Raw genomic sequence first — 16,440 nt, 5'->3', positions numbered from 1 at the left:
TCTATCTATTGAGAAATCAAGCTCCTTAGGCTGAAGATCAGAGAAACTATGGACACAGAAATCATAGAGTGTTAAGAAATTCTAATTTTATTAATACCCCTAATTATTAGTGAACATTTATTCTACTATGTTTTCTCATTTCTCTGCATATTTCCTGGAGAGTTAATTCCTATTTCTTTATCATGTCATCTCACTTAATACCAGTCACGACAGTGGAACATGTACAGAGTTTGGATAATCAAAATAGGCAAAGGGCATGAAATGGTACTTGAATGAAGGAGACATTTAAGTTGAAAAGATACAAATATAGTAACACATTATTCATTGGTGCTATTATTGTGTATTAGATTGGCATTGTTTCATTTGGAGATATTTTCTTGGAATGGGTGGTTATAGAATGGCCATATTTTCTGGAAAGCATTTTAGGTACTTTCATAAAGTCATTTTTCATATCTCTGCTCAATGCAGTCCATGGTGTGATTTCTTGTTTGTTTCTTCCATGGGTATTCATTGTGCATCACAGAAATACAGAATTGCTGGAAATGTCAGCCGTTTCTCTGTGCACCATGCTAAACAGAACAAATAACTCAAGAAGCTGTACTAAATGGAAAACACAACATCAGGATGTAGTAAACCCAGCTAATAATCTGTGATATGCAGGTGAAATAAAACTACATGTTCCAATATAGCATGACTTGAAAACTTACAGATGAAGTTCAGAAATTGCTGCCTTCACTCTACATTACAAATCAATGCAAAGAAAATGAAACTTCTCACTATGGGACCAATTGAAAATATGATAAGTGGAGATAAGATCGAAGCTGTGATGGAGTTCATCTTGCTTAGATTTACAATCAGTGTTCAGGAAGCCGCCGTCAATCAAATGATGCATTTCAGTGAATCTGCAGCACAAGACCTCTTTAAAGATTGAAGAGCAAGAATGTCTCTTTGAGGACTAAAATACACCTGGCCAAAGCTATGAAATTTCAGTGGTCTCATATGCATGTCAAAGTTGGACAATGAATGAGAAAGATCGAAGATGAAACAATGTATTTGAATCATGATACTGGTGAATAATTTGATGGTGTGGTGGACTGTCAGAGGAACAAGCGTATATTGGATGATGTACACTTGTGATGCTTAATAGAAAGAAGTGAGCATAGTATTACTTCATCTCAAGTACTTTGAACATGTGTCAAGGAAATCAGAACTTGGAAAAAGACATCATGCTTGATAACGCATAAGGTCATTTTTAAAAGGATGAACTTTAAGAACATAGTTGGCACAGTAACTGCAAAAAGGGCCTCATACATGACAATTGTAAGGATGATTCTGTTTCATTCTGTTTTCTCTAGTGTTGCTATGAATCCAAACTGATTTGATAGGACTTAAAACAGCAACATACAATGCCAGTTGCAAATATTGCACTCCATGGAGAGGAAGCACAAGCATTTACCTGTCAAATTGGAACCAGATAAGGATACCATTAAATATAAATCTTATTTCATATCATGCTTCAAATTTAACTATAACTATAAATCAACAAATGATAGATGAATGCATCCAAAATGGTAATAAAGAAATAAAACTCTCTATAATTGCTGAGGATGTCACTCTAAACATAGAAAACCCAAAAGCTCTAGAAGAAAATTATTGAAACCGGTTTTGAAGGTTAAGCAATTTCACAGGTTATAAGGGGAACACAGATAATCAGTTTGATTCCCACGTACCATTAGAGAAAGCTCTGAAAAGAAAATCAGAAAATAATACAATTTACAATAACCACTTAAAATATAAAGTAAATTGGAGTAAGCCCAAGCAGAGAAACAAAAGTCTTATATAATGAAAATGATAAGAAAACATTTTTCCAAGATACCAAAAGACACACCCATAATTAGAATAACGGGTCATGTTCACGAAGAGGAAGTCTTAACTTTGTAAAAGTAAAACACTCTAAACAATCTATAACTTTAATGTAATCCTGAAGAAGATCCCAGGGTCTATGTTTAAGAACATGGCGACTACTTACCAAATTTTAAAAGAAATTACTCATCAGGTTAAAAAGAAAAGAAAAATTCAGCATACAATGTCAAAACTTCCCCCACCCCCATACTCTCCTCGGGCAGTTTCTACTGGAGTTTCCTCTCAATCTGCTCCTAAGCAGTGGGAACAAAGCGAACCCAAGACACAGCAGAAGATCTCATCTGCGCTCACACACCCACCTGCTTCTGGTTCCTGGGCCTGTGCTACCCCTGCTGTTATAAGAGCTCTCTTAGTTCAGCCCCCAGCTCTCCTGCATGGTGGATTGTGTGGGGCCTCACATTGACTTTCCCTCTCCTTATCTCCTTGCAAAGTGCTTGTCAGTGGTAAAAGAGCTCAGCTGCAGGAAGAACTGATTCATGGATGTGACTAGATGGTCTCTGAGAAATGATGTGTATTTGCTAAACCACTCTGATTCAGAGAAGGTCCTTCCCATCCACTTAAGGCTTGTCCTAGGGCTCTGTCTGATCCAGTCCCAAGTAGCACTGGTGTTGGAGATAGACTCCCTAGCGATGGTAGAGGTGAGAGTGAGGGTCTGAGAAGCTTAACCATCTGATCACCTGACTCCTGTAGCTGCATGTGGGACAGGGCCCCTGGAGTCTTCAGAAACAAGTATTAAAGGCCCCATATGTCTTTGAATGTGCTGTGATCCACTGCATCTCCCTGCCAGTGACCTGATGGGAGACCCAGCACCATCAGGAGGAGGAAGAGAAAGGAGGCAGACATTTCTCTATCAAAGGCTCCCCGACTCAGAAGGCTCTGGAATACCCTGGTTGCAGGGCATTGATGGTGGTGGTCTTATTAAGTAAGAAACCACAACAGGTATTTGCCTATGAGTGTTCCTGACTGTTAAAAGAGGTGGGGACTATGAACAATGTGCAAATGCACAGGCACCACAGCTCCACAAGAAAGTATCTCCAGAGCTGATTCTTGAATCAAGTTGGATGACAGAGATAGGAGTGATGTGACCCACAAGCATACATTGAATTAGCTGGCTCCCCAGATTCCAACATTTGAAATTACAAAATCAGAGTTCCAGTGTAGCAGTCTTGTTTGATGAATTAATTTTTCTTTGTGAGGTCTGAGAGCTAGGAACACACCAGACATTCTTCTGACTGAGGGAAAATCAGAAAACCAAGCAATTGAGCTAAAAAATGAACAATCTCTTCTTTCAAAAGCAAATGTACTCTGGCTCATAGGAACCCTAGAAGACTGATGAGAACTGCTTATTAGGCTTTTGCTGAGTATAATTATGTACAGGAATAGACAATGTCATCTTACTCAGGAGGAACCGTTGGCTGATTTGAATCCCTGACCTTATTTGTGGTGAGCAAATTTTATCCCACAGCACCACCATAGCCCTTTACATCTCTGTACCGACAGGCCCACAGTACAGGGTTTCAAAAATGTCACTTTCAAAAGCCAAGTCATAATATTTTCATTATTAGTATATGCATATGAACTCTGGACTATAAAAAAAGAAGGCCATGGAAAAAATGATGGCCTGAGGAAAGTACTGTGGGGCGGGCTGGCAATAAAACAAACAGATCTGTTTTGAAAGGAGGACAGCCAGAGAGTTGCTTAGAATCAAGGATGGGGAGACTCTTGATACCAGTCCCTTGAGGAAAACATCAACCATGATAAAGTAGGGGATCAGTGAAGAACAGGCACATCATGAGATGGTTTGACACATTGGCTGTAATAATGACCTCAAAAATATTCATTGTTATTGTGATGTTGAACTAGGCATTATTTCCTTCTGTTGTACATTGAATCACTTAGAATTTGGAACTGACTCTGGCACTTTGCACCATCAAAAAGAAAATATAACAGAACACACAACATTCTTCCTGGTTTGAATAACAGTGCTGGGGGAAAGGTACATGCTTTATGCAGAGAAGCACGTCTAGCAAAGGGAAATATGTAACACAATACAATGTCTTTATAAGTGCTCTTATGTTGACGTTCACTGTACTTTGGCTAATTATTGGTAGCCATTGTCTTGTCCACATATTTAAAGAACTTTAAGCATCCAAGGTTGTTTGGGCGCAGAGACTCATAGACTCAGAGAGCCTGCATGAAAGAGAACTATCTGAAGAGGATTTTCTTTTCTTTAGTACTGATGGGAGAAAGTTATCAGATCTTTATCCAAATGAGTGGAACTGCCAACCTGTTGCCTAAAAGTTGATTACTTAATCATTGTGCCACATGGTTTTGTGATCCAGGTTCCTCTAAGTATAACTTACATACATCATGACCTTTACTTTCTGCTGATGAACATTTCTCTTCATGTTGACTGGTGTTAAGACATTATATAGATTTCTTCAATGCTGGCACTACTGCTATTTTATTGCTCCTTGAGTACTTATTGTAGGATGCTTTCCTATACATTGTGTGATTTTAGTAGCAACCCTGGTCTCTATCTGTAATGCCAGAAACAGCTGCCGTAGTGGTGATACCTAAGAGTGACTCTAATAAAGGCCAAATAAGAATTTTTTTTTAATGAGGAGCTGATACCAAGGGCTCAAGTAGGAAGAAAATGTTTTTAAAATGATGATGACAACATAAGTACAAATATGCTCAACACAATGGATAGATGGATTGTGATAAGAGCCATATGAGCCCCCAATAAACTGATAAAAATAAAATAATAAAAAATATCCAACCTGCATGCAAAGAAGAAGAAAAAAAGAGAAATACCAAAGAAGAATTGATGCATTTGAGTTATGGTGTTAGAGAATAATATTAAATATACCACGGGCTGCCTGCCGGACAAGTGGGTCTCTTTCAGAATTAACACATCTGGAATGGTTCTTGGAAGCATTCAAGTAAGACTTTATCTCTCTTATTTGGGTATGGCATCATGCAGAACCAGAACCCAGAGAATGGTCTTGTGTTTGCTAAATTGGAATGCCATTGAAAAAGAGAGACTTTCAAGGAGGTGGATTGTCACAAAGGCTGCAATGATGAGTCCAAACGGGAATGACTGAGGAGAGTGCACTTCAGGGCAGCAGTTCATCCTTGTACATAGGATCTCTGGGAGTTGAAGCCAACTCAAGGGTACCTAACAATATCAACAATATTATCAAGGTCATTGTAAGTTAAAATTATTACATAAGCATACATTTGTCAGCATTCACTGGAATGAAAACTTTGGACACCCATCTGATGGCTTGGAGAAAATTTGGGGCCCACATGAGAATATTTTGTTGCATTCATGTTTTTATAATGAGGCTGGTGGCGTACTGGTTATGTGTTGTGCTGAGATGTGTATGTCCACAGTTTGAAACCCTCAGCCTCTCAAGGAAGAAAGATGGGGCTTTCTACTCCCACAACAGTTGCAATCCTGGAAACCTACAGGGGCATCATCAAATTGTCATCAACTCGATGGCAGTGAGTTTGCTTTCTTGGAATATTTCTAACTTTTGCAAAAAACAGCAGTGGTTAATGCCCTAAATGGTAAATGGAGATGTGATCAGTTCACACTAGTATTTCTGAGAATTCTATCTTTGGATAGATGGTAAAATACAGACAAAGCCCACTCCAATGAACAGAAGCCAGGTTCAGATACATGAAGGCTCCCTAGATTCTGTGTTTGGTGGTCCCTAGAGAGGTGCTGACAAGGTGGGGAAAGCACAGCTTCTGAGAGGAAAACATCACTGACTTTTCTCTCTCTTTTGCATCTGCCAAAATCATGGCCTGTTGCCGGGAGGTTTGTGTCTGGGCTCACACTGACTTCCCATCACTGTGTCTCTAGCACAGTAATACATGGCGGTGTCCTCAGGATCCAAAGAGCTCAATTTTAAATAAAAGTTGCATTTGGAGGTGTCCCAGGTGATACTGACCCGGTATGAGAGAGCTGCATTATATCTTGTGCTCCCACCAATGCATATTGGACCAAACCACTCCAGTCACTTTCCTGGAGCCTGGCGGATCCAGTGCACAATATAGCTTGTTAAAGAGAATCCAGAGCCGGCACAGGTGAGAGGCAGGGTCTGTGATGGCTTCACCTGTCCAGGGCCTGACTCTTGTAGCTGCTCCTTGGCTAGGTCACCTGGGGATAAAGAGAAACACAGTGAGTTGTGTGCTCAGATACTGCATCCGCAGACTTCATGTGTGAATCCCTGAAGCATTTACCTCCCAGAGTTGCCACCAGAAAGAGGAAAACTCACACCCAATTCATGTTCATGTGGATAAGATTCATGACACCCAGCAAATGCTCTCTTGGGTGTGAAGGAATACAAATTTAAGTACAAGCACGCTGTGGTTTCATGGGACTGGTGTTTGCATGTGACTGGGAGGTGCACTTGTATGTAAAGGTGGAGAGGGCTAAATGGAGACCGTAGCTCTGGGACTCAGACTAGAAAAGCGATGCTGGTAGAGTCCTTGGGAGAACACAGTCCTCTCTCTGAGGTCTTCACTCTACCAATCATATGAACATCTGTGCAGATTTCATATTCAATGTAACTTTATGTTCATTACCATCAAATGTATCCAGATGATCAATTGAAATTAATGACAAACTCTATCCTCACCCTATTTTGGAATAAATACAAGGTCAACCTGCATCTTTTCATACATATGAATACATATGGAAACAAGTGTACGTCATCCCAAATTCTTTCACCTATTACATTTCACAATATTGGGAAAGAAGTAAGTTACTTCAATATTATCGTCTGTATTTAGAGTTGGAATGAAAAGTTTCCTAAGAGCAGGGTTATTTGTGAGGATAAAAGAAACCACAGAAATAAGAAGAAGCTCGGTTTTCCTCCATGAATCAGTACTGGGGGTGGGTGTTGGGCTCAGTATCTTCAGAGAGCCCCCTGGTGACAGCATCCCATCACATACAGGAGATGTGTTTCCTGGGCTCACACTGTCTTCCACCTTCTGTCGGTCCCACAGCAACATTTTCTCTGGCCCTAAGTGTTCAGACTATTGTCAGGAGTGTTACCTGGAGTTGTCTCAGCAGGTTTCCTGCCATGGACAGTACAGGTACGGTAGTGGTCAGTGCAGCAGTTCTAGCTGGCCAGGCACTGCAGTCCTCATCCAGCCTCCTGTCCTCACTTCTTTCTTCTCTTGGTCCAGAGCTGGAGGGTCCTTAGCATCCCTTCAGGTCAGCTTTCTCCATGAGGTTATTTTTATGTCTGGACTCACAATGACTCTCCCTCACCATGGTAGTATGCTTTCCTAAGCTCTGCTTCGTGGTCCACTTGGAGAGAGGTGGAAGGGAAGGAGGACAAGGGGAAAGGGAACAGGGGAGCGAGCATGTGAGAGGAGAGGAGAAGCTGGTGAGAGATCAAGGGAGGAGCCAAGAGAGAGGGCACTCTTTATTAACCCTGTGCATATACCTCTGAGGGGAGTGTGCAAGCCCACTAATTATAGGTAAAGACATATGTCACAGGAAGGGTTTGCAATATAAGTTATACAGCAATGAGAGGGGGACAATCTAGGGGTATAAACACAATAGGAAGGGGAGGAATTGGGTTATCCATGTGACAAGACAGGTGGATCCTATATTCAAGATGGTAGCCTAACTTGATGTCACTGAGAGGGTTTGATCTGTTCTCTGGATCTCCATAGGAACCATTATTAGTAGGTGTAAACCCCAACTAAAGGAACCAAGCCAATGGGCACACACCTAAGAGAGAAATAACCCATTGTCCCTGGCAGCAGGGAGCAGGCCCACCTGTGGTGGGAGGAGACAGCAGTATGGCAGCTGATTGTCTCACGGGAAGTAACTTTTATGATTACCTGCAAGCAGTGTAACATATTTGGGGGAGACGATTTGTGAGAAATCTTTCTGTTTCCCATATAGTTTTAAGGTAGCAGATGGATATTGGGACTGTACTCAAGTACTCCCTCAATGTAAGAATACTTTGTTCTATTGAACTGGCATTCCATGATGCTCACCTTCCTGATATAATCGCTGAAGACAAATGTGTGCATAATAAAATGTGTGAAGTAAGGTGATGGAGCCCAGCTATGAAATTATATAGCACCTAGGATCTTAAAGACTTGAAGGTAAGCAAGCAGCCACCTAGCTCAGAAGCAACAAAGCCCACATGGAAGAAGCACACCAGCCTGTGTGGTCACGAGGTGCCGGATGGGATCAGTTATCAAGCATCAAAGAACAAAAACTCTTATCATCGTGTGCTCACTTCCCTGATACATTTGCTGAAGACAAATGGGTGCATACGCTAATGTGAAGAAAGCTGATGGTGCCTGGCTATCAAAAGATATAGCATCTGGGGTCTTAAAGACTTGAAGGTAAACAAGCGGCCATCTAGCTCAGCAGCAACATTGCCCACATGGAAGAAGCACACCAGCCTGTGTGATCACAAGCTGTTGAAGGGATCAGGTATCAGGCATCAAAGAACAAGCAAGTCATATAATTGTAAATGAAGGGAAGTGTGGAGTGGGGACCCAAAGCTCATCTGTAGGCAGCTGGACATCCCCTTACAGAAGGGTCGTGGGGAGGAGATGAGCCAATTAGGGTGCAGTGTAGCAATGATGAAACACACAACTTTCCTCTGGCTCTTAAATGCTTTCCCCCACCCCACTATCATGATCCCAATTCTACCTTACAAATCCAGCTGTAACAGAGGATGTATACTGGTACAGATAGGAACTGGAAACACAGGGAATCCAGGACAGATGATCCCTTCAGGAACAGTGCTGAGAGTGGAGGGTGGAGGGAGGGTAGGTGGGTTGGAAAGAGGGAACCGATTACAAGGATCTACATATAACCTCCTCCCTGGGGGATGAACAACAGAAAAGTGGGTGAAAGGAGTAGGTAAGTTATGACAAAATAAGAATAATTTATAAATCATCAAGGGTTCATGAAGGTGGGGGGAGCGGGGAGTGAGGAGATGATCCCAAGGGCTCAAGTGGAAAGCAAATATTTTGAGAATGAGGAGGGCAACAAATGGACAAATGTGCTTGATACAATGGAAATATGTATGGATTGTGATAAGATGTGTAAAGGCCCTAATAAAATGATTGAAGTAAAATACTGATTAAGAAAGAAATCTGCCTGAAAGACAATGAAGGTATTGAACAGAGTGTAGGGTTCATTCTTTGCACAGGAAGAGAAAGGTACTTAAAGCAGACTTCGATTCAAAATAATTAGAGCAAGAAAGTAATAGAGTTATTTATTCCATGTTAAGGAGGAAATTTTCAAGTCAGAATTATTTTTTAAGGGTTTCTGTGATGTGTATGATAGGAAATTTTGCAGATGTTGGCAATTGTTGAACATGATGATAATCTAATGCCATTGCATTATGCACGAGAAGAATGTTGAAAATATTTTTTGCCTATACATGAAAAAATACTATGAGAAAAATAATTTTTAAAGTGGAAGATAGTTTCTTCATGCATAATCAGAAACTTATGGAAAGTCTTGCTGGTACAACACTTCAAAAAACTAGCTAATATATTGAACTTGAATAGAGATTATTAAATAAACCAGAAATTTGAAATTAAAAAGTGTTATCAATGGCATAGCCTTTATTTAATATTTAATTTATTTTCTCATTTTCCCTCCAAAACCATTGTATTTGGTCATAATAATCATATCAATTCATCATTCAAGTGCATCAAGCAGTATTGTACAATTGCCACCAAAATTAATTTCAAAACACCCTCTTCCTTATTGAACTCTTTGGCATCAGCTCCCTTTTATCCCACCCCCCACTGTAAGCTCCAGAATCCCTTATTCTCTTTGCTATCTCTATATATTCATCAATCCCCGGTTTCATCTAATGTAAAACAGAAAAATAAAGAACAAAAATTCAAGAATGTTACCACCAATGACAAAATATACCTGAGATAAACCAAAATAGGAACTGGAAATTGAGAAAGCAGGAAGTTCAAGTACAGTCTGTTGCCCGTCCCCAGAGTCCATAACAGACACAGGAGTGCTTAGGTCAAATATGTTAGTCTGGCTGCTGTAAAGTGATGACTTTGCTGTTTGACTGCCTTTCCCATGACTTCTGGATCCCAAAACACTCTTTAGTCACTGGCGTCCTACAACATCCTTCTTCTACCTTCATCTGAACACATTCGAACATTCCCCAAACTGATTGTTACGTACATTTCATTGAATATACAAAACAACAACAACAATAAAACCAACTCACTGTCTTCCAGGAGATTCCATCTCCTAGCACAACCCTATTTCTCTATCTTTGCTGTTGAGGAGGGAACACTGTTCTTCAACTACAGCACAAACAAGGGATGCTTTCAAACCTCCATCTCTGCACTGGCTGCAGAGTGAAACCGCTGAGAACATTTTAGCAGCCAGTCTGTCCATGCATCTGATTATTTTCCTCTATTTTGGTGACACTCTGCCAAACACGACGTCCTTTCTCTAGGAAATGGTTCCCCTGATCACCTGATGCAAATATGTGAGAAGTCTCGCTGCTCTCAATGAGAATAAAGTGCATTCTGAAATATTAGTCTGCAAATGTCCTCCTCTTGTGACTCATTTGCTATCTTTTGGAATCAAAGTTGTTCTTCCAATGAGTGGTCTGTTCATTGTGACTCCAATAAATGACTTTATTTATGACTCTGCCCACCAGACAGGTCATTTCAGTTCACCCCTTGTCAGTGTCAGGGCTCTCCCTATGCCTGGATCCCTTGCTTCAGCATAAACAGAGACAATGGGTAGCAAGCATCACTAAGGACAGGTCACACGTTTAGACCCAGATGTCTCCACAATTATTTTCTCAGACACAGAACATTATTCAATCACTACCCACAGTACACAGGGAGTAATGCAGAGAGACACTTCCAGAGACCTGATTGTGTGCTGTAATACAGCAAAGAGCTCAGGACACTTAAAATCATGCACTGCACTCATGAATCTGCACATGCCTGTATTTCGTTGTCAACAGATTTTGAGTCACAGATAGTGTGAGGAAAAGGGTGTAATGGGGCATAGAGGATGATAATGAAGGTCAGCGTCACCTTTAATATTAGTACTGCAAACAGAGAATGCTAGTTCTTCCTTTTAAGGAGAAAATTTAGAGAAAGAAAAAAGAAAAAGGCAAAATTGTCTCTGGGGATGCTGAGAGCAAAGAGAAAAGGTCCTAATTCCAACAGGAAATCCTCCCTGTCATACATCTGTGCCTGTCTGGTGCTGGGTGTCTGTGCTCAGTGGGTCCTGCGCGCCCCCTGCTGCCCAGTGTCTTCCCTGCAGGGGAAGTTTGTTTCTGGGCTCACACAGACTTCCCCTCACTGTGTCCCTTGCACAATAATACACGGCCGTGTCCTCAGCAGTCATGGAGTTCAGCTGCAGGGAGAACTGGTTCTTTGATGTGTCTCTGGTGATGGAGAGTCGGCTTTGAAAGGACGGGTTATAATTTGTACTGCCACTATAGCATATGCGTCCCATCCACTGCAGCCACTTCCCTGAGGGCTGGCAGATCCAGTGCCAGCAGTAACCACTGGTGATGGTGTAACCAGAGACAGTGCAGGTGAGGGACAGCTCCTGGGAGGGCTTCACCAGCCCTGGACCCGACTCCTGAAGCTGCACCTGGGACAGGACGCCTGGAAAAAAAAAAAAAACAGATGGTCCCTCTCAGATACTTGAAGTCACAAATATCCCTATAGACCCAGGTTGGATATCTGAACCTCCCACCTTGGGGAACTGTCATCAGGCACAGGAGAACACACAGCAATAGCATCCTGAGACCACAGCTCTGTTTCCCAAGAGACCTACAGCCCTGTCTGAAGAGAACTGATAGGTTTCCCAGCCAAGGGTGAAATTGTACCCTAGTGCCCGAGAATAATTTGCATGTGAGGGAGCACTGGCCTTATAAACAGAAAGTGATAGAGACGAGACTCCCCTCTTCCTTCTGAGCCCACTGTAGGTGACCATTGTTTGAAATCATAATCGTGTTTGTCGATAGTGAGAGAAGGTTTTCCCCAAGAGGTGTGTGGTAAATGTCAAAGACAATCCAAGGATTTCTGAGTTCAGGGTTCTCTCCCTCCAGCCCCTCATAGCCCTGGCCTGCCTTGGGCTCCTCTCTGTCCTGTGCCCTAGAGAGTGGGCAGGATAGAGTCTGATGAAACCATCAATTGGAAATTGGACCCCAAGATACCTTCAAAACTCACACTCTTCAAGATGCCTTATTTTTTCCCGGTATACCCTGATACCTCCCAATTAACCTCCTCATAGTACTTAGTAGTTTTCCTTGTGTGGAAGCAACATCTTTGAGAAGCATGAACACCAGATTAGTCCCAAGGAGTTAGGGTTGATAATTCCTCAAATGTCCAACTCTTCTACGAAGCCATTCAGTTCCAATTCCCACTCCCTCCTCCCTTGAGGAGATCTCCTCATCCTTCTGGATTCCGGAGTACACTGCAACATCCAACAGAAATTCATGGACATTTGAGGAAATGAATGACGTTGTGATGCGTTCTATTCTGTCCAAATTGCAAAGGTCAGGAAAGAGTAAACCAGGTGTTGGGTCCAAGGACACACTCCCCTCCTAGCGTTTCATTGTATTTATGCATATCTAACCCAAAGCCTCTGGCAGAATGTTTCCAGCAGGCAATTTCCCTTTGCTAATCTTATATAACCAGGATTTCCCGACCTTGGGCCATGGTCATCACCAACCCCACCGCTCTTACATGCAATACACAGACTATATCCCAGAGCCTGATGACTGAGGTCAACCTCAGTGTAAGTAAAGAGATTCAAGTGTCAGAGGGTCTCAGGGAAGAGCGTGCAACCTAGAAAAGTTGTGCCCCAGACAAGACAATATTGTAAATGTAGCCTCTAAAAATGCAAGATTCTGAAGAGACACTCCCTGCCCCTTTGTTTGCTGGAATATCCACAACAGTGCAAATTCAGTGGAGCCATGATTTCAAATGCAAAAATTCAGGAGAGCAGTAAATAGAACATAATCATTAAAAAAAAAAAAGGATCCGAATACGAATTAGAGCCAAGCACAGTGTTTTACATCTTGAAGCAAAAGACATTTTCTTGAGACCCAACAGGCACTCTCCATTAGAATTAGGTCCATCCATGCAACTGATCCTCAACATTTAGAGTATGAGCGCAGACACTCTTTAAAATGTCCCTTATGCAGGGGGCTCTGGTTCATTTGAGGTGTTAGCATTTTCAACCAAAAATAGCCTCTCCATTTGTGTTCTGGGCACACCCCCATCACAACTGCTTATGGATCTCACCTTAAATTTATTTCCTAAACTCAAGTATTGTCTAGTTTTGAAAAAAATGTTCATATTATTGACTATAGAAGCTCTGACATTCTCTCTAAACATGCAGTTTTAAAGCTCAATCTCCATTCAGTTTCCTTCCTCCTAACAAAGTTAAAACATTTTCCCCAGACTTAGGGTTGACACCACTCATTTCCTGGTGAATTAGAATCTGTATATCTCCAAATTAATATATCTTTTTACAATGGAGAAACCCAAGCACAAGGTGTTTGTCACCTGGACTTCTTTGAGTCAGAATTTTCTGAAGGAAATAAGCAATTGCTTTGAAATGAACATGCATTGATTTCACTAAAATCCAGGTGTTCAATAACAGGACAGTCTAGCATTTTTCAATTGGAGATCAGTGAGTCAGTTCCCTTTTCATATGCACACTCGCATAGCATCACTTTATCCTGTTCATTTCACCAAACCGCCATCGCACCGTCTGTCTTGGTGCTTGTCTGACCAATTTAAGCTTGAGACCGTGGTGTAGCTGCACATGAGTTCAGCTCACCTCCATCTCTGAGTTTGACTGCAAGGATCATCTCAGATAATTTCATAGCAGTGGGTTAGTAGGAGCCTTCTTAATTGTCAACCTCATGACATTATCCATCTGCATATAATTTTCCTAACAGGGTTGGTACACATGTTCTCAATGAGCTCCTGAGTGCTCCCTGAACTTGAAGAAGCAACACATTGTGCTCTAGGCACAGATGTTCTGGGTTTGTTTTGCATTCCCCTATCTCCTGGGGTTGGGCTTGGTTGGTCACTTAATCAAGGTCTCTCAAAATTCTGAAAGGTAGAAATGATAGAAACTAATACTCCAAGGAAAATGCAGTCATATTTGCTCCAGTTGTCTATTGTTGTAAATGGAATAGGCATGCAAAGTTGCAGCTTAAAATTACCAGAAATTTTTGTTTGATTTTTTATTTTTGGCTTGGCTTCCCTTTTGAGTCTTTTAATTAACAAATGTCTGATGTTTAGTATGTCACTTTCATCTCTGTTGTCCACTTTGTGTGTAATTCCTTTGCTGTGTTTTATAGTGTATGAGTGTCCTGTGGGGCATATAAGTATGTCCCTAATTCCTTATATATGGTCTCTATAGTTCTGGGATTTACATTTAGGCCTTTGATCATCTTGTGCTCATTTTTTTTACATGAGCTGAGGTTTGGTTGTCTTTTATTCTTCTAAGGTTAGCGATTCAATTGTGTCGGCCCCATTGTTGAAAAGAATGTCTCTCTCTCTTATAAAGTCCCTTGGGTCTTTGTTGAAGATCAGTTTCCTGTATGTGGTTGGATTATTTATTAGTTTTCTATTCTGTTCCATTGGTCAACATACCTATCATTGTATGAGTACCAGGCTGTTTTGAATACTGTGGCGGTACAATAGTTTTCAGGTTAGTTTGTGTGAGAGCCCCTAACTTTATCTCAATCTTTTTGGGTCCCTTGATTATCCTAGGATTCTCCATATAAAGTGAGTAATTATTTTTTTCCATTTCTTTAAAGGGTTAAGTTGGCATTTGAATCACAATTAAATTGTATTTAGAAACAGTATTGTGTAGCTTTGACATTTCCTTGGTATTGAGGGTACTTGTCCATGAACATGGCATATTGAGAATGTGAGCAGACTTGCATTGGGAAGGATAGATATTCCAGAATCATGTCATCTTGCTGAAAAAGAAAGACTGAAAATAGATAAAGACACTAAGAGACTTTGGACCAGTGCTAAGTCTGACCTGCACATTTCCCACTGAAGATGAGAGCCATATGGGGTCCACATTCTGCTTTGATGTGCCTGGTCCCCTAACTAACCACCTGCATAACTCTAACCTGGAACCCATTGTCATAATCCGGGAATCTGTGGAAGCCTCTGCTCTCAGTCTGTCCTTTCAGAAGTAACATCACCAAGTCTTTCTCTTCAGGCATCCTTGGTAAGTTTGAATAACCAGTCTTTCTGATTCAATTCAAACATCTCACTCAGCGATAGGTACAACTGGCAGTATACAAATAGAGAGATTCTCTGAGGGAAACTGCGATATGGAGAAGAATGCCAATACCACAGCAGGAAAGCAGCTATGAATCTCTGTCAGCACCTGCTTCTGGACCTGAGGTCTGTGTTCTGTGGGTCCTCAGCGCCCTCTGGGCACCGGTTTCCTCCCTGCAGGGGAGGTTTGTGTCCTGGTTCAATATGAATTCTCCTCACCATGATGGTCGCAGCACAGAAATACAAAGGTGTTTCCTTGAATTGCAGGCTGTTCTTATGCAGATACAGCATGTTCTCTGAGATACAAAGACACCTTGGAGAAGTCTTTGTAGTATGCACCGTCACCACTGTTACTAATACTTGAGACCCACTGCAGGTCCTTCCCTGGAGCCTGGTGGACAGAGATCATGCATAGCTACTGAAAGGCAATCTAAAGGCTGCACTGGAGAATCTCAGAGACCCCCCAAGGGACCCCCATACTCCACTAGCTACACCTCACTCTGGACTTCTGCAAGCACAGACGTCCTTGGCAGGAAAACTGTCACTCACCTTCACTGTGTCTCTCACTCGTGCCCAAGCACACAAACTGGTTCTTGACAAGATCAACTGTTAAAATAGCAACAAGGACAAGCCCCTTTCAGCACAGACTCCATGCTGTCTGTGTTGTGCTCGGCCCTGATCACTGAGTGGGGACTCCTGAGAATCCTGAAGCACTTCCAGAGCTGCAGGGTTGGGGCTGCATTGGCTTTCATCAGCAGAGGGAGGGGTGGATTTGCATGCCCTTCTACTACATAGAAATAAATGAAGTTGCATGACTTCTGAGATCTGAGGGTTCTGTCCGTAGAACAGATCTGAGTGCTTTAGTTGTGTTGGGAAGGGCACGATGACAATATCCTTGGTAACATGTATGTGACTGTGCTATGCTCAATTGTTATCATATATTAATTCATTTTATTGTTCTATTAACACACAATACATGAGATTATAGTTATATATTTCTGTTTTATAGGAATAATACTACATATAGAAATGTAAATTGTTTTAATATCTATAAGGAATTCACAGCATTTTCTTCTCATTATCCTTTGAGATTTTGGAAGAGGTAAGCTCAGTGTTGTCCTTAGGACTAATTATGAGAGTAGCCATACCAGGAGGGCAAGGAGAAAGTGGGGGAGAAAGGAGAACCAGTCA

Source organism: Tenrec ecaudatus, chromosome 3, assembly GCF_050624435.1.
Source record: "Tenrec ecaudatus isolate mTenEca1 chromosome 3, mTenEca1.hap1, whole genome shotgun sequence".
NCBI classification, from domain to species: domain Eukaryota; kingdom Metazoa; phylum Chordata; class Mammalia; order Afrosoricida; family Tenrecidae; genus Tenrec; species Tenrec ecaudatus.
This window is presented reverse-complemented; position numbering follows the sequence as displayed.